The sequence below is a fragment of the Convolutriloba macropyga genome, chromosome 14 (assembly GCF_964194025.1).
Source record: "Convolutriloba macropyga chromosome 14, txConMacr16.3, whole genome shotgun sequence".
NCBI classification, from domain to species: Eukaryota; Metazoa; Xenacoelomorpha; order Acoela; family Convolutidae; genus Convolutriloba; species Convolutriloba macropyga.
Genome location: NC_134481.1, coordinates 44,729,475 through 44,749,622, shown reverse-complemented (window position 1 = coordinate 44,749,622; position 20,148 = coordinate 44,729,475).

Below are 20,148 nucleotides of genomic sequence, written 5' to 3'. Positions count from 1 at the left end.
TCTAAATTGATTAAAAAGAGACCTAATGACAAGTTAGCTGTCTGAGAGACAGGACCGGCTTTTGCAGAATGGATCTTATAATATTATTTTTACCCTGTGCGGTGTTGAACTGCCAAATTTTGTCATGGACGTCTTAACATTAAGCCAAAGCATCCAGTCAGGGGCAAATTTAATGAAGTGCTCTTCCTTGCGGATGTAGACAGATTAGTTCGTGAGCAAAAGGAGAACAACACTGATGGTGAAAAGTTATGAGAAATAGAATTGCCTGCCAAATTGTATGCCAAGAATGTAAGTGAGACACTAATAGAGAGGGGGGATAAAGAGCTAATGTTTTTTTGAAAAATCAAAATTTACTAGCTGAACCATTTGATGAAAGTTGCTGGTTTTCTGTTATAAGACAGACAACATACTTGGATAAGCTAAAGGAAACCCTCAGTTCCAGTAAGTTTTAACCTCGTAATAGAGAAAGTGATGACACAACAATAAAAAAGGAGAAACTGATAAATAGCAGTTTGCATCACTTAATGAAACAGGGATAGATAAGTGAAACGATTTATCACAGGCTCAGAACAACTGGATCGCAACCGGTCAGGCTTTATGGTCTTGCTAAAGTACATAACAGTGGTACGCCGCTCCGGCTTCTTCTGTCAATACCCTTGAGCAGTTACGAGAACCTCAATAAATTTCTCTCTCCCTTTTTCGAGAAGTTACCAGGAGCAAATATTGAGACTAGCTCGAAATATGCCAGAGCCACCCTAGAGGCCACAAAATTGGATGAAGATGGGCTAGTTGTATCTCTCGACGTTAAAAGTTTATACACAAAAGTACCTTTTGAGGAAGCAAATGAAATTGCGCTTAAAGAATTGTACTCCAGTGACGAGGTACCTGAGATTCCGAGGTCACCTATGAAGAGCCTTTTGAGACTAGCCATAACTAATGTTCACTTCAAGTGTAATAATATCTGGTACACTCAATCGGACGATTTAGCAATGAGTGTTTCGCTGGCTGTAATTTTGGCTAATTTGTGGATGAAATCTTTTGAAAAATCCTTGCAGAGACCAATTGAGGGAAGGGAGAACAAAACTCCTGACACAAAGGTGATATGCATTGACTGTAACCGACGCGTTACTTTTCGAGGGGAAGGGTCGAGTGTCAATCACAAAAAAACTGGTTTCATGCAAGATGGCAAGGTATAAGTGAGACAGAATATAAGACCATGCGGGAAATTGTTTGGATCTGTTCCTATTGTGCAGAAGAGGGTAGAAAAGAGGACACACTGGAATTGAAGTTATTCAAGAGGTATATGGATGACATAGTGTGCACGGTAAAGGGAAACCCTCTAGATTACCTTGAGTATGAAAATTCTCTTCACAAGAACTTACAATTCACTCTTGTGACATCAAACGGAAGTGGAGACCTGGCATTCCTAGATCTAAACATAAACCTAAATTAAGACAGAAAAATCAGCTGTCATTGATGTCAAAAATCAACTGATACCGGCATAATCCTAAACTTCCGTAGCTGTGCACCGTTACAACATAAGAGAAATGTGATTCAAGGGACTGTGCATAGGATTTTTAATGCGACCAGTGACTGGCAATGCTTTGATGTAGCTCTTAAGAAAAATCAAGAGATCTGGACTGAAAATCAATACCCGACGGAGTGGTCCTCCAGTATTGTTAATAAGACGTTGGATAAAATAGACACGAAGGAAAAGGTCACAGCAAACCACTTCAAAATGAACAACATCCTAAAAAAGTTAAAAGTTTTAACAATAGGGAGCCTAAACCTAGTTTTTTTTCAATACAGAGGAATCATCACGCAAAATTTTGCAATTAGACTGAAAAAATTGTGTGATAACCAAATCATTTTCACAACAAGAAAGGTAAGAACTTGCTTGCCCACCCTGAAATCATCTTTTGATAAGAATCTGAAATCCCATATAGTATATAAAGTTACATGTAACGGATCAGTTCCATCTATGTTGGCCAAACCAGCCGAAATGTTACCACTTTAAATTTGGGCATAAAAAAAATGATTCCCCTGTGGGACGACCCCTCGTTGAGTGTTGTGGTACAGCGCATAATATTGATTAGAAGATTCTTGATGCATGTCGCGGTGTTGTAAAACTAATGACGATAGAAGTGATCTACATCAAAAAGTTGCAACCGCAATTAAATACGCGCAATGAGTACCGGGGCGGGAATTGACACTGAAGTATTAGTTCAAATACAAAATATTTGACTTTTGAAATTCAAAATTTTTTCTAGTACATGTTAATTCAAAACTTTGTCAACCCCAACGAGTAAAAAACAGCAACAGATAGGAACGAAAGTAAAAATCCCTCTTCAGTAATAGAAAGCATTATGCCCGGGAATTTCAAAAACTCCGGAATAAGTATTGAATTGATTGAGTTTGTATAGGTTTAAGATTGCCTTCGGAACTTGATTTTAGGTAGGGCAATTATGTTCGAAATTTATTTTTGATGAGGTTTTTTCCTAAATCCTTTTGACTTAGCGCTTCAATTGCAGGCTGATATTATTTCAGTTCCTCTGTAAAAATGAAGGTGTAACATCTTTGGCTTGTGTTTCGTGTCCTCTGTGGTTTTGAAGCAGTGCCATTCTTCAGTTGTGACTTACGTTCAATTTTTTTAAGGCAGCATTGCCGAAGACCAGACTTTAGAGTTTTGGTTTTTCTGACCGAATATGTTTGTTTTTCTTTCAGATTTTTGTCTACGATTTTTAGAATTACAATAACAGATTTTTAGAGTTACGATTTTTTATTATGGTGGGGCACGCAACTACGGAAGTTGAAGATAGTTCAAGTTTCACTTAGTTTTCGGTATCTTGTACAGAAAACTTCTCATTATTCATTAAATTCGATTGATATATACATAATGGCTTGTTCACGTTTTTCATCCAATTCTTTTATTGTGGAACTGAAATTCTCATAAAAGTTTTTCCTTGTTGAAGCAAATTATTGCGTAATAGAAGTATTAGTTTAGAACACTGAAGTAGAACAATTAGAACATTGAAGTATCAGTTAAAAAACAAAAAATTTGACTTTTGAAATGCAAAAATTATTCTGATACATGTTAATTTGAATTGTTGTCAACCCCAACAAGTAGAAAACAACAACAGATATGAATGAAAGTAAAACTCCCTTTTCAGGAATAGAAAGCATTATACTCTCGATTTTCAAAAACTCCGGAAAAAATTAAATGGTTTTTAGTGCATTAAGTGTAAATAAAACGTTGTAAATGTAATTTTAACTGTAAATAATGTCAACAATTCGATGTTATTTTAACTCAGTTCTTAGAATTAGAGTCAAAAACAAGTTGATATACATTGTCATTGATTTCAATTTTTTAAAACCTGGCGATGATCGCAATGTTCGAAAACGTTCATTTTTTAAATCAATTTAAGTTTTAATTGACAATTACTTCTTCTCTGTAAGTTATTGGGGTTCACTTTTTCACAAAAGTAATGTAATTTTTATATCTTTTCCTAATTCGGTCATCATATACAATTGAAATGATATATTTCCACTATGAAAGAAAAACGATTAAATAAACTTAACATTTTTTTCAGAAATTTTTTTAAATTTTAAGCATTGCGCAAACAACGAAGCAAGAAAAAATGTTAGAAATTATGTGGAAAATTGTCAACGCCCGCAGCCAAAAGTATTATTATTATTATTGTTATTCTTATTATTATTCTTATTAATATTATTATTATTATTATTATTATTATTATTATTATTTTTATTATTATTATTATTGTTATTATTATTATTATTATTATTATTATTATTATTATTATTATTATTATTATTATTATTATTATTATTATTACTATTATTATTATTATTATTATTACTAATATTAATTTTATTATTGTTATTATTATCAGTTTACGCACCATTTACAAACTCAAAAGTGCTTTCAAAGTCAAATATTAAATTAAAAATTTTCAGTTTTGTGCGATAATCAAATTCATGGGGTATTAGTTTCATCTCAAAAAGCAACGTATTCAAAGGAACAGCAAAACTGAATGATCTCCGCCCCATTGCAGTTGTGACATTAGGAACCTTCAAATCGTACGCAAATTAGCATCTAGTTACCTTATTGTTTCGGAAAACTAATGGGCCAAATTACATCGGATTTTTCCACGGATGGTGAATCAAACGGTGACCAAAAAGTAGAATTTTGTAGAGGATGCGTTGTTTCGTGGGTAGCCAATGAAGTTCGTTGATGTAGTTTGCTTTTGGTGAACCAGGTGATAGCCTAAAAATGAGACGATATGCTGAGTTCATTATACGCTGTAATTTCTGTATAATATACACAGGTAGTCCATAGTACAGTGACTTGTAGTAATCTAGTCGCAAGAAAATCATTACTCAAACTACCTCGATCAACGACATTCTGTCGACTGTATCTCTGATGGAATAAATATTTCTACTAATTTTTCGCAGGAAGTAATAACATGTACGACACACATAAATAAGTTGTTTCGTGCATGAAAGTCTAGTATCTAAGTTGAAGACCAACAAAGTAACATTGATAGAACAATTGGCATCTGCTCCAAGTTCAATATCGCTGTTTAAACTATTCTTTCTACTAATAAACAGGTATTCAATTTTATTCGAGTTTAATCGGAGCTTAGCACCACTGAACCACTTTTGCAGAGTCGTAAGTATCAAATCAGAAACCCCCTGATTTATCGTAGCATGTTAAAAAAAATAGGTAACAGTGTCATTGGCATAAAAATGATAATTGACATCAAGACGTTCAAACAGAACTTCCAGAGGAAAAAGATTGCATGAAAAATGAACGGGACCTAGAGCAGATCCTTGAGGAACACTCTTTTTTATAGTTCTTGACATCGAATATTCACCATCAATCAACGTTTATGGAGATCTACTACTCTGATAACTAATTAAAAAGCTAAGCACTTTAACTTTGAAACCCTAATTTGTTTCAAGAATTGAAAGAAGTAATTCATGATCGATTGAGAGTGTCAAAGGCATCTGATAGATCAAGTCCAATATAAAAAATGCTTTTTGTCCGATCTAAACTGAGGAGCAAATCATTTGTCACCCTAACCAGCGCTTTTTCTGTAGAAAAAAACTTCCTGTAGGCACTTTGGTACTTGCTAAAGAGACTAATATTTTCGAGGTGTTCACGTATTTGCATGAAAGCCGCCCGTTCTAAAAGTTGTGAAAGGAAACTTAGGTCTGAGATAGGTCAAAAATTTGAAAAATCTTAATTGCAAAAATTTGCTTTCCTCAAGTGGTGCTTAACAATGGCCATTTTAAGGGAGGGGGGAAACATCCCGCCTTCAGCGAAAGATTAAGAAGTTCCAGGAGGTCGAGAAAATAATAATTAGGAAAGGACTTTACAAGATTTGTCGGCATGGTGTCCAGTGGAGATGTACTGTTTGACGACGCCAAAATCGAATCTGTAAACTGACTTATCAAACAACTCTGTGAACGAACTCATTGAGTTAACTTCAATTTTCAGAATTTCATGACCCATCGCACTGGGAATCTATGCAATAATACTTTCCACTTTAGTTGTAAATAACTCGTTGAAGTCGTTTGCAAGCTGATTTTGTTTTCAGTTTTCGGAAGTTGTTCTACATCTTGACCCAGAAGCAATTTTAATATGGCAAGCTTTTTACGGCTACCATTTTCCATCAACGCATTCTAAATGTATAATCTACGCTTCTCTAAGAACTTTTTTAAAAAAACAAATGGGTAACATTACATTTTCATATTCAGATTTCAGTACAGAAGTTTTCGACTTTCTGTATTTACGTTCTGCTTTTCTCTTCTTTCGTTTAAATCTCAGAAGCTCGTAGTCAAATAATGGGCATTGATGTTTAGTAAATATTTTCATTTTGAGTGGTAGAACGGAATCCAAAAAATTCTCCTCAATGGTAGAACACCTTAGATATATATCCCATGCTTCATCATTACTTGAGGCAACATCAAATATTGAGCATGACTTCAATAATTTAATAAAACCATCTGACTCAATTTTCTTCCAATTTCTATGCATCAAACGTTGTTAAGATTTGCATTTTTCACACTGCTGACCGAGAAACAAATAAACGAACGGTCCGAAGAAGTAATGAAGCTGTTCGATTTAACGTTAATTGAAGTATTGTTTGACCAGACAAAATCTTCAAAAAATAAGTTCAAAAATTTTGAGGTGTCGTTTTTTACATTCAATGAAATGTTAAAATCACCCAGGAGAACAATCTTGTCGAATTGTAGCCTTTTCTCTTCAAAAAGAATAGTAAACTGATCAATGAAAGATTTAACATTTAATCCAGGTGGTTCATAAACAACGATCACTAAATAACTGGTAGCCCCAACAGTTAAAGAGCATAACAGCATTCAAAAAGTTCAGAGTTAAACTCTTCAAAAATTTCCAAATTGAGATAGATATCTGTAAATCAGGCAAATTCCACCTCTTTTATTTACCCTTGGTGCACTATAGAAAAATAACCCGGGGGACATGCTCGCTGCTTTAGAGTAAAATCGTCATCTGAGTTGTTCGTAATCCACAATTTTATAAATACTCCCAAACTAATTTCATTTACTTCCAAGAGGGCATTTACATCTTTCGTTTTGTTCCTGACAGAGCGTACATTATATAGACAAACGTTTATTTTTGTAGATCTTTGTTTCGCCGATTTTTGTTTTAATGGAGGATGGGCTAGTAGTCAATTTTGATCCACTTTTTTAGCGAATCACGGGCGGCTTCATTCAGGTAAAATCTTTACACCGTAACTTTTTCAGGCCAGAAATCAGGTATCTCAATTTTCTCTTCATCAAACTTAAATACACATTGGAAGGCTTTCAATTGAGTTTCTGACTTTGAAATTTGGCGAATATGAAGTAGTTCGACGTTCTGTTCTACACAGTACGCCTCCAGTTTTGGATGCTGTTATATTCTGACTCAACCGACCTGCATATAAGTGCTGGCGCTTAAGAAGTTTTTTGTTCATCTCCTTGATGACTGCTGGATTGGAGTTCATTTCCATTTTTACATGCTCAGTTGATCTTAGTTTTTTCTGTACAGTATCAAATTCAAAATCATCCGCCTTTCTCATTTTGTTTACAGTCGCACTGTGATAACTGTATGAGCTGTCGTTTCGATTCCTGTCGGGTCCTCTTTTTGCAGCTGTCAGAAAAGGGAATTCCGGTTTCTTTATCAACGGTATCTCATTGCGTAGCATTGCCACCTCGCGGATCAAACAATCAATCCAATCGAGCTTTTTCTCAAATGCCGTAATTTTGTCCAGTGCAGATACTTCTTAAGTAAAGCTAGGAGTACAACCAGCACAGGACCAGTAGATCATTTCTCTGATATTTGCGGTACTTGAAATTCCCAAACAACCAAAGCGAACATATGTTTTCTTACTTTTGACACAAAATGCACACACTTGTACATTGCAAGGCTACTTACAAATATTGCATAGAGGTTCGGGTGGTGGCGGGGGTGTTGGGGGCACCGTTGTAACTTGGATAAAAGGGGGACTAAGAGAAGTGGCGGCTAGGGGCCTAAACCAGTTAGTCAAGCAAATGTGGAGAACCCTCAAACCAAATGTTTGACTAAGGAAAATATTTAGGATGGCCAAAAATGCAGGGAAACAATCAAGCAGATGCGGAGAACTCTCTGACCAAACGCTTGATACCAAATATGGAATCGGAGATAATTCTCGTATAATATCTTGCGCCGGAATCTGAAATCCCCGGTTACTGGGGCTACCCAACAAAAGTTGGGCCTCTTATACCACAGTAAATAACAACAATCGAGAGCTGAAACAGAATGAGAATTAATTAGCCTCCCGCGTGCCTGGAGACTATTTAATAAGTTCATCACAACAATTAGGCTAAATTAGGCCAAAAATGATATCCTACTGTTTTTAGGATCAATTTCTATTGTTAATAGCAGCACAGTGATAGCTGGGGCTATTGTTGGCCCCATTTCATCGTCAAATTTTTGGTACGACCTTATGACGTCAAAATCACTTCAAATCTGCTTTCTCTTCATTTGTTCATGCAATTCCAACTGAATTTCATACGTGACGTCATTATTCGTTCTTTATAGAGCGAGTTTTGCTTTTAACACTTCAATGTCAATTCCCGGTTCTTCTACTCGTACCGCGTGTTCATTTGTGATTAGCGCCTAATGTGTAAAGCTTTGGTTCTAAGTTTTTCCCGCATCAATGCACTGATCTTTTTGTCATGGTACAATTGTTTATGATTAGAATCTTCACAATTTCCCATGATTTAATATCATAGTATTTAAACTTTCTTTATACAGATAATATGGAAAATAGATTGATCTGATTGGTTACAATTGTAAAATAAAATAGTTGGGTACTAACCAAAAATAGAAGTAGTTGGAAGAGTTGTGGGATAGAAAGTTGAAGAAGCAAGAAGTTGATTGAATTGAATTGAAAGATCAGTAGAAAATTGTTTTATTAAAAGGGAAAGACCACACAAAGAACTCTTAGCATTCGATGGCCTGAAACAAAGGGGAAAGATAACCTCGAAAATCTGATTAAGTCTAAACTAGAATGTAAATAAGATGGTGACAGGTAAAAGTGGTCTATGATTCCTTAAAATGTCGTGTTTTTACCTAAATAATATTGAATCGAAAAACCTTTACATTCAAATAGATCTTATACAAGCGAAAATTCTTTCTTATTTCATTGACACTGAAAGTTCAAAAATTTATTTACTTTATGAGACCATTATCTCAAACTGCCATGGCCTCTTTATAATTGATAAATCGAACTTCCAACATAGTAAAGTTTTAGCTCTTTTAGATTCTACCAACACAAAAATTTACCTATTATCAGAGAAAACCTTATTTTGTTTAACAAACTGAAATATTGCCTAGCATTGTTGACGCACTTATTGATTCGGCTCATACGGAAAATTCTTTGGAAATTTTCTATTTATTAGAGACAAAACTTATCTTTCAAAACCGTTCTTTAGAAACCTTGTGTATTATTACTAACGAAGAAAAAGGAGTAATATTTCTTGTTGTTACCGAAGATCATGAAAAAGATGAATTAATTATTCTCACACTCGACAAACACGCTTTCTTATATCTGAAAAACTATATTCTCATTGCAACAACAGTCGAACTTGATATTTTTGAATTTGAACTTCTTCACTTATTTTAAATATGACAGATGTGGCAGCAGCAGCAAATGCCATTGCAACTGCTATAACAACAAGCATCGGTACAGCGACAGCAGCTGCACAACCTGCTCCTACAGTTCAGCTTACGCCTTTCTCAGGGGGCCCAACAGAAGACTTTCGTGTGTTCAAAGAACAAATTAAAAGCTCAATCACACTATCACAAGTTCCTAACGCCGGAAAAGTTGACTATCTTAAATTGCATTTAAGCGGGGGAGCACAGTTATTTCTTAGAATTACCAGCAGCAAGTAAAGCAGACCTTACAACTGCTCTCAGATCACTTGAGACTTGATATGCTAGTCAAAATCAACTTGAACTGTATAAACTTAAATTTCAAGAACGCAAATTCAATTCGACGAAGGAAACACCGGAAGATTATTTGACTGACCTGATGAAATTAGCAAACATTGCGTTTCCAAGCACAACAGGAGCTGGCGCAGTTGATAGAAGTGGTGAACGAACAAGAAGAATTAGAGACGCATTCATTGCTGGAATGCCAACACAAATAAGGCTCAAACTCTTACTGCGTCCTGACACCGATACAGTTGACAATTTATGTTCGCAGGTGTCTAAACGACTAGTGCTTAAAAGTATTCTTCCAGACGATGAAGCTAATGCTACAGCATTTAACGCCGTCACACAACCAGAAACTTCAACGTCATTGGTTACAGCAATCAATTCAGTTATTGAAGCACAAAAGGATCTTGTAAAAAATCAAAAAGAAATGGGAAAACAAATGACAAAACTGGACAAGAACTTCAGGAATAGTCGAGAAAACTACTCTCGTGGATATACTCAATACAGAGGTAATTTTCAAAACAGAACACCGAGGTGGACTGGACGACTTCAACAAAATTGGACTCCGAGAAACCAAGGTCAAAGTCGCCGAGGATTCGGATACAACAACAATAATTACAACAACAACAACAATATTTACCGAGGACAACAAGGATACAGATCAAGATTTAATCCTATCATCTGCAGAAACTGTGGGCAACCGGGTAACATTGTCCGTGACTGCTTCTACAAAAAACCACCCGAAAGAGGCGGACATTTGCCGTATGATGTTTATACTGGACAATCAAAAAACTAAGTAAGCCACAGCCTGAAATTTTTTTATCAACACTAGCTCACTCAACTAACAGAAAATTTATACACACGCACGGTGAAAAACTTTTCTACGTATACCTAGAATTTGAGAACTTTTGTATCGAAGCTTTGCTTGATACTGGCGCATTTTCTAGTGCAATGTCTCTTCCCAATTTCGAGAAAATTAAAGTACAATGTCCTCACTTAGTGGAATCACAATCTGAAAGTATTACAAAAACAGTAAAAATGGCAGATGGGACTTCCGCTTATGTAGCTCTCAAATGTTGTCTCATAATATCAATCGGCGGACATACATTTCAAGAAAATTTCCTAGTCTTGCCACAATTAAACTCGACTCTACTTGGGATGCCTTTTTTCAAAAACCACGAAATTGTACTTCACCCAAGTAAGGGACTTCTTTATCTGCCTGACTATACTTTTACGATACCTCAGAAAAATTCGAAGACAATCACAAAAACATATGTATTAGAGAATGTTTCACGAGTCTCTATTGCAGCAAATCAGCAGGAAATCTTAGAGTGCAAATTACAAAAAGAAAACAGACACCTGGAAAATGCAATAGGAATAATAGAACCTTCAACAAAATTTGAGCAAAAGACAGGACTCTGCCTCATGTCATCCATTAGTAAAGTCGATAATAATCTAAACACAAAGGTGGGAGTTATTAATCTTCTCCCCCACAAAGTAACAATACCTCCAAACACAAGAATAGGAAAATTCACAATTCTCACGCCAAAACAAGCATCATTTATAATTCCTATTAATCCTTCTCTCATCAACACAACAGAATCTACACATTCAATCTTAGAAAACAAATCTACAAACAACAAACTAAATTATTGCCCGTACTACAATGATGGATTTTGGTTCGCCACTCCAGAAAACTGCCCGAATGCTACAACGCTTTCTGGCGTGTAAAAAAAAATATATGACACAATAGTTAATTTCAAAAAATTAGAACTACTTGATCCAACAAAGGACACAAAAAGCAGAAACTAATTTCTTAACAAATTTTATTGGAAAAACACGGACTTCACGAAAATCGAACGCAAAAAATGGAAAACCTTTTAGTAAAACACCACAAAATTTTTGCTAGACATCGACTTGATTTAGGGAAAAACACAGATTGCCTAGTTAAACTCACACCAGAACATGAAAGACCGATCTATACTCCGAATCCAACAACAGCTATTCACTTACGAGATGAACTTCTTATCGAACTAGCCCTCATGCAATATTACGACATTATAACAACACTGTCTTTTTCAAAATATTCTTCACCAATTTTTGCTCAGAGAAAATCATCAGGTAAACTTCGAATCCTAATTGACCTCAGACGAATAAATCATTTACGCAGACATGACTATAAAAATAACAACTTTCCTATTCCGACCATGGCAGATGCAACTGCGCATTTAGCAGGCAGGAAAATTTTCGCAAAAATGGACTGCAGTCAAGCATATTTCTCAATGCAAATGGCTGGTGAGCTAAGCATACAACTACTTGCATTCAACTTTGGTGGCCGAACTTTTGCATTTAAACGACTAGCACAAGGACTTAGTAGGTCACCAACTGCATTCAGTTCATGTGTAAGCAAGCATTTACAATCATGTGTAGCAAACGATCAATGTTTTGTTTATTTTGACGACCTAGGCAGTGGTGCTATTGATGGAGATTCCTTGATACAAAACTTAGATCACATTTTTGCTTGCATTGAAAAATTGGGATTTAAACTTTCAATGGATAAGTGTGAATTCGGTATTCGAAAAATTAATTTCCTGGGACATACAATAACTGAACATGGAATCGCTCCAAACAACGAAAAAATTGAACAGTTTTTGAAAACAATTCGAATGCCTAAAACGTTGAAACAAGTGCGCAGACTAATTGGCTTCATGCAATATTTCGCTAAATTTATTCCCAACTTATCTGTGAAACTCCAACCATTTTTTCAATTGTTAAGGAAAGAAACTGACTTAATGACTACTCAAGAACACCAAAATAGCCTTGACATTTTGAAAAATAGTTTGAAGGAAGCATGTAACTAATCTTTAAAAATGGCTAAACCAGGATGCCAATTCATAATAGTCAGTGATGCAAGTTATTACGCAGCAGGCTATATTTTGCTTATTGAAGACTATCATGACCAATCTCTTAATCCAAACGAAAAAACCTATGCACCAGTGGCATTCGGATCGCATTTATTCTCGCCGGCTCATCTAAAGCACTCAATTTTTGTGAAAGAATTTTTGAGTGTTTATTTTGCATTCGAAGCTTTCGAACACTATTTTTGGGGAGTTACTTCAAAGCCGATAATTGTATTAACCGACAATAAGAGTGTCAGTCGATACTTCCAAGCAAAAAGATTGCCAACAAATATCTGGAACGCAGTTGACTATGTACTTTCTTTTCATTTTATGTTAGACCACATACCAGGGAAAGCTAATGCTGCAGCCGATTATTTATCTAGAATTCATGTTAATCCTGGAACAAAATTTGAACTGAAGATTGATACCAAAGTTCCGATAACAAACATTGACATCCAAGTTTTGTCAAACACGCCAGATAATAGTCTAAGTTCCATACAAAACCATTTTTACACGAACAAAAAAATTCAAAACGCTCCTATAATACAAGTTCACGATGACGAAAATACGTTTGATGCTGAGATAACAGGTTAAATTGATGTTCAAAGTGGAAAACTAAATGCAATGTCGGAAGAAAACCCTCTGGATAAATTATATCTGAACGAGTCAACAAACACTTTAAATATTGCTTTTGAACAAAAAAATGATCCTGACATAAAAGAAGTCATTGCTTGGCTTCGAGCAAAGCAGAAACCAGACACAACTTACAGATCATATGATCAACAAAAGTATTGCAAACAGTTCAGCAGACTAGTTTTAGAAAACCAGACATTGTATCGGAAATATTTTGATCATACAGGGAAAATTATTACCAAACAACTAGTAGTTCCAAAACACCTAAGAAAAGAACTCCTATATCGAGTTCACAACTCAAAACTGAAAGGACATCTGGGCATCAAAAAAACCATTACTGAATTCCGACGAAAGTACTATTTCCCAGGGTTTACTGAGTTTCTGATAACATATATAAACAACTGTCTGTCATGCTTGCAAAGTAAATCAGTAAATCAAGAAACAATAAGACCACCACTAAATCCAGTTAGTTCAAATACTAGCTTCCCTGCAGACCTACTTGAAGTTGATATCGTGGGCCAATTACCTAAATCAGGAGGGTACTCATATATTGTCACGGCAATGGATGTTTTTTCAAAATATTTGTTTGCACAAGTAGTAACTTCCCCATCAGCAGAGGTAGTAGCAAAAACCTTAATGCAATGGTTCATGAGACACTCTTACATACCAATGGGAATTCTTACAGACAAAGGCTCTGCATTCACCTCCTCTCTCATTCGACAACTAGCAGAGATGCTCGAAATTCAATTGAATCATGCTACTGTAAAACACGCACAAACAATTGGATTATTGGAACGATCACATGGACCGTTGAAAAGATACCTCAAAATTTACGAAAATCAAACTAAACATGACTGGCATAAGTATGTTCATTTAGCAGTTTTTCAACATAACACTAGCTATCATACTGTTTTGGGATGTCCACCGTCATTGATATTTCATGGTAGAATTCCGTTTAACCCAATCGACTTAAGGTTTAATAACAAAACGCTACCAAAATTTGAAAGTAAGTTTGACTATATCAGTGATCTTCAGTCAAAGATGTCGACGCTATTCGGTGAAACTAAAGAGTCGTTAGTTTTTTCATTCAATAAATACCGAGATTATCATGACAAAAAAGCAAAAGCTTTTCCACTAAAAGTTCACGAATACTGTATGCTTTTGAATCCACAAATTTCTAATCAGCATGAAAAAGTAGGAAAATTAGAATGTAAATGGACTGGGATTTATCGAATTGAAAAAGTTTTAACACGGAGTAACTATTTGATTCGAAAAGTCAACACCAACTTTACACAAATAGTTCATAGAGTCCGTTTAAAACCTTTTAAACCACAGTATAAAGTTGAAGATATAAAACTGATAGACGACAAAAACTTTTGCGAAGATCCACTTATCCCCGAAGTTTTAAAAGAACCTCAATTATTTGATTGTCAAGTTGAGCACATAGTCTACAGACCAATTGACAGCCGAAGTACCCCTTCAGTTATAACTACAATAAAAACACAACTACCAAAAACGTCAGAAATTCCTCATCAACCAAGGCCGAAAACACCTCCAAAAGCACCAGAAAGTGTATCACAAACAACCACCCCAACGTTACCACCATCACAAAACCCATCTCTAACTTTCAAAACTCCACCAGAGGATTTGCCTGATAAAAATGATATTCTAAGTAGCCCGAATAGGGAAAAATTTAATGAGCCCGGACCAAGCAGCACACCGACTTCAAATTTAGCAAAAATCTTAGCTCGGAAAAAACAGGAGAGAGACCAACAGCGCGAGGCTCCAGACTCAACACAACAACCCTTAATTCCTTCATCACAAAATCAATATGAACTTCAAACGAAACCCAGTCAAATACCGAAACCCAAAGGCGTAATAACACAAAAATCTGGGCCACAAGTAGCAAATACAACTTCGAAATACGGACGGCAGCGCAAACAAACTCAATTTTTTGGAACTAATACTTAGCATGTTATCCAATTTTCCCGATTACCACCTTATTTTAATTACCAACTTAATTCAACTACCAAACTTTATGTTAACACCCTAATGAAAAGTTATTTTTATTAGGTTTATTTAAAAATTCAACGTACCTTAATATTAGCCAGCTATTAGTTCAAAGACATATAATTTCTTGGATAAATTTCTAACTTAGTGAATGCAAGCTGCAAATTTCAAATAACTTAGAATAAAATGGGTATCCTTGAATGATTCATGATTCTGAGTGCAAACATATACATATCTAACTCGATATTGCATGGTTTCTGCTTAGCTAACAAAAAGCCATTCCAAAAGCGCCTCAGGGTATTTTGGAATGGTACGGAATGCATACACATAAACTATTAACAATTCTTATACATATAAAAGATATGTTATTACCTATCTTAATACATTAAAAAGTTGGAAAAAACTTAAAATATTCAAAAATGAAGACAAAATTGAAAAAACTAAACACACAGCTTTGAAGCCCTGTATCATACCTATCAACTACTGAAATATCAATTTGATCCAACTGCATGTGTCTACGGGGGGTTCACTTAAGTTCAGTTAAGTAAATACTGCTTACAGCTCAAATTGATCACAATTTGAACATTACACAGTGTTGCCATTTTGAAATTGCCACTTCTGAGCATGCAGAATTCACCAGCCCACTAGCTTTTTCAGTACAGGACACTTTTAATAACTCGAGCAAGCCCAAGGTCGACACAGGTTCACATTTTCTCCAACTGAATTTCTTGACATGCTTTATCCACGTATCTAAATATATTCCTGTTACATATGGTACAAGTTGTATTTTACATATAATAACATTAACCTTGCTCTCGTTCCTTTCTTGCTAGATATTTCTCCTTTCTACCGGGTAACCTGAAACTACGTTTCATTCGTTTACTGGCAGTGAGCAAGGGCGAATTATTCAAACGTTTGTTACTATTTGGCATGTGAGTAACACCACTCCGAGTAAAGGCAAACAAATGTTCTGATAACCCGCTGACTTCAGTTTTATGGCTCTTATCAAGCTCCTTACTAATTTGTAGTGCACCCTCCATGCCGGCATATCCAAGCAAAGCCTTAAAACCTTCGTGTCTAATTACAGAACCATAATCCCTCAAAACACGCTCAACCCTATTTAAATCCTTCGTATTACACGCCTCCCAGCCCCACACAAAAGACGCTCCCATAGTAGACGTTAACACAGCATGCGAAGCTAAACTTGGTTGGCACAGAATGTACCCTGGCTGTGGAATGTAACATTTAATACTTTCTTTCATAAACGAATTAACGGGGCCTTTCTTCACAAAATTCATGAAATCATCAGAATTACGAATAGCTTTCTCAAAATAAATGGAATGTTTGCCGGGAGTACAAATGAAATAAAGTTTTTCTCCGAGTAACGTTACAGACACTGAATCGTCACCTCCGGTTTCGATGTGCCCGTCGGTGATCCATGAGTTGTATTGCAAAATTGCGTCTAATTTCGTTAATTTTAAACACGTTGGAACATCTGTCGAAACAACATTCTTAAATGACATGCTATAACACCAGGAATACTGATTAATTTCATTGTCAGGACAATAAAGTTTGGAATAGATTCGTGATTCACGTCCCAGCTTGTTAACAGTTGAAGGCAAATTGAAATAACAATCGACATCTGATAAAAACTGTTGCTCATTCGAAATGTCATTTAGAAAATTCAGATTTTTGTCGAATTGGAGCAAATTATGGTTACTAATTGCAATTGGGTTGTTTACCCAATCATTCGATATGTAGTTTGCATAGCCCGCTGTTATAATTTTACTTGTTGCTTCCAGCCAATTAGACGATTGTTCAACATCGATAATTGGTACAACATTCCTGCCGAGACTTTTCAATTTATCGAAATTTCTAAATATACTGTTGAAATTAACTATTCGCTCATGCAACGATTCTGAATTACTTTGAGAGGCAGTGAGAGGCGAGTGAGATGCATTACATCTGGAATAATTTTACGCCATTTAAAATTATTGCTCTTTCATTTGAAGAAAACCACCTAAAATACTTACCTTATCAATCAAAAGCCAAACTCAAGTTATTTACAGTACATTACCAGAAAGGCATCACCACAAGGCCAACAACAAACGCAACAAAATACAGTTACTAGAATTATAACAAAGTAATGAAGATGCGTTGTGTTTCCCAGTTGAGGCTGAACTTGGCAAGGATAATCAACATTTGTAGAATAATGGAAAATTTTATTGTCCTCTACAAATGCCATGTAGTTGTTGCAGCATAGAATATAAGACCTTTCGTCCAACTCAACATTTTCACAACATAAAGATGAAGAGAACAGAAAGAACAGAAACAGAAGAGCAAACATGACCAAAATGGAAAAATTACCTTACCTGTTAGTGTTTCATTATTCATTTTATACATTACGCTGACTGCAGAACTGAAATTAAAACAAAAAAAAAATATCTTTGAACTTTTTTTATAATTTGATCACTGCGCCCCCAAAATAGTTCGCACTTGGCAGTAACATCTTTCATTTACGTCAGCAACTTTACCCTTGGGTTTCATAGACAAAAATAAACAAGCAATTTTTACAACTCAAATAAAAATTTAATCATTCGCTACAAACCTCCTTTGGCATGTTTTTAATTTCTCAAGAGTTTCATTATGCCTCAGAGGAAGCCACCCACATATGGGATGAACTGACAAAATTTAATTTCACTTCCCCAATCCAATGCTGCTATTTTAAGCACTTTTATTGATTTTTCTGCGGGTAATGTCTATGCTACTGTCTGGCCAACTGTAGCGTGCAATTAAATCCCGCCTCTATTTTTCCCAATCTTCTGATAAGATTCCTCGAATGATAGCAGCAGACATGTTATCACAGAAAAGTTTAATCATTTACAGTGCTTTGATATTTGTATTTTACAAAAAAAGTGATGAAAATTAAATCACAAACAGCGGAATCGAGTTCGTTTACCAGCAAAAACTCTTATTGGCAGAAAAATTCTCAAACGTGGAATTTTTAGTTCCTTTTCCCAGATTGCCCACTGGACTGCATATAACTCTCAAGAACATTTCGGACCAACTAGAAAAATCGTGGTTCTCATACAAGTTTGGTTGTAATCTCACGTATATGAACACTAGCGAATCGATTCTTAACTATGATTACTTCGCTGAATATGTTCAAAACCAATTACAGGCAGCTGATCTTGACATCAAAAACTTGAAAACTGAAATTTCTCAAACCCTTGCCGCTAACAAATCGAATAACAGAGAGAAAAGAGGTGTACCCTTGGTGGCATTTGGAGCGTTAACCGCTTTAACAGCAGGCGCTGGAATCGCGTGCGCAGTCGGTAGCATTTTTGGTAGTTGCGGAGGAGCAAGTCAAAATCGTGAAGACATCGATTTTGCCTTGGAAAAACTACAAAACAATGACCAGATTTGGACAGAAGTTAAGAATAATCTGGAACAGAATTTCTTCGTAGTGGCTTTGCAACTGAAGGATATACGATTAAACGAAAAACAAATAATCGCGACGCAGAAAAATCATGCCCGAATTCTCAATAACGCAAGCGCAGTTATCGAGTCGAACTCTCGCAGCTTAATGGCATGTTCTCAGTATTTCTATGCTCGGGATCAAAAACTCAAACTCCAAATTAATTTAGCAAGTTCATTATTGGCTCTGAATAACGAAATTAAAAGCTATCGAATTGCGACCTACGCTTATCGGCTAACAATATTAAATGCCGTAATGACAATGGTCGAAAAATTAATTCCAATGACACTGTTACCGAAAAATGTTTTAGAAAAAATACTTGAAAAAATTGATAGTCAACAAGTGAAATCAACTGACAGACTTACTCTCGCAATCCCGCCAGCTCAGATTCTAACATATTACGAAACTAAGTTGTTGACAAGTGTTTCCGTGGAAGAATATGGAATGTTATTTCGTTTGGCAATACCATTTGCATCAGGATCAACCGCCTTGAATTTATATCGCTCAATTACTATTCCGATGCCCACTAACGACTCGGATGGCTATGCATCACAGTACGAAACCGAGGCTGACTATATAGCTGTTGCTGAATCTACCCGAAGGATTGCATTGTTATCACAGCACGAAATTGATCTCTGTATCGGTTCCAGTAGCTTTTCAGTTTGCACTAACGGATTTTCTCTGGAAACTGCGGAAGATACGTGTTTGGGAGCACTTTTACTTGGAAACCAGTTTGCTGCTCTTCAAAACTGCAACATCAACAGAGTCAAATTGCCCGTGAAGGAGAAAGCGAAAAACTTAGGGAATGGAAAGTGGCTTATCATTTCTGCAACAGAGCAGTTTGATATGTGTTTGAGTGAAATGAGAGATACCAATCCTCTCAACAGAAAGAGACTTAATGGTTGTAAGGCATGCGTTATAGAACTAGAATGTGGAACCAAAATCGAAACTCGATTTATGGAAGTTCGTGCAGATATGGTGTCCTGTAGGAATGATTCGGTAATGCGAGTAGACGTAAATTTAACAGAACCACTTCGTTATCTATTTTAAAAAATCCCATCTCTAAATGAGATGCCTCATATAGCAACGGAGTCGCAAGCCAGACAGCAGATTTTTGAAAAAGTTCAACTGAAGATGACAACAAACTCTGATTACTATCGCAAATCATTTGACCGGTTGAATGAATTAACAACACCAATAGTGGAGGATTTGAAAACTATGCGTCCTAGTTTGAACAGCAGGTTTACGGAGAGTTCAACGTGGAAAATGACTATTTACTTTGGTCTGATATCATTTGTGATATCATCGGTGCTGCAAATTTTATTCGGATATTTTTGCAACAAATACAGAAATCGTTACAACTTAACAGATATGCTAATTGGGCATCAGCAAATCAAAGTGAGGCCGCTTGCAGTTGTAAGTGATGCCGAATACAGTTTTCTTCAAACACAATCAAATTCTGAACTCATGAGGAAGTATTTCATTTTAAAGGAAAGTGACATACGAGAGAGAGTAATGCCATTAGTGCCCAGTTATTCAAGCAGTTCACCAATGAACGAACTTTGTGCACAAATTGCAATGCAAATTCAAAATTCATAAATCGC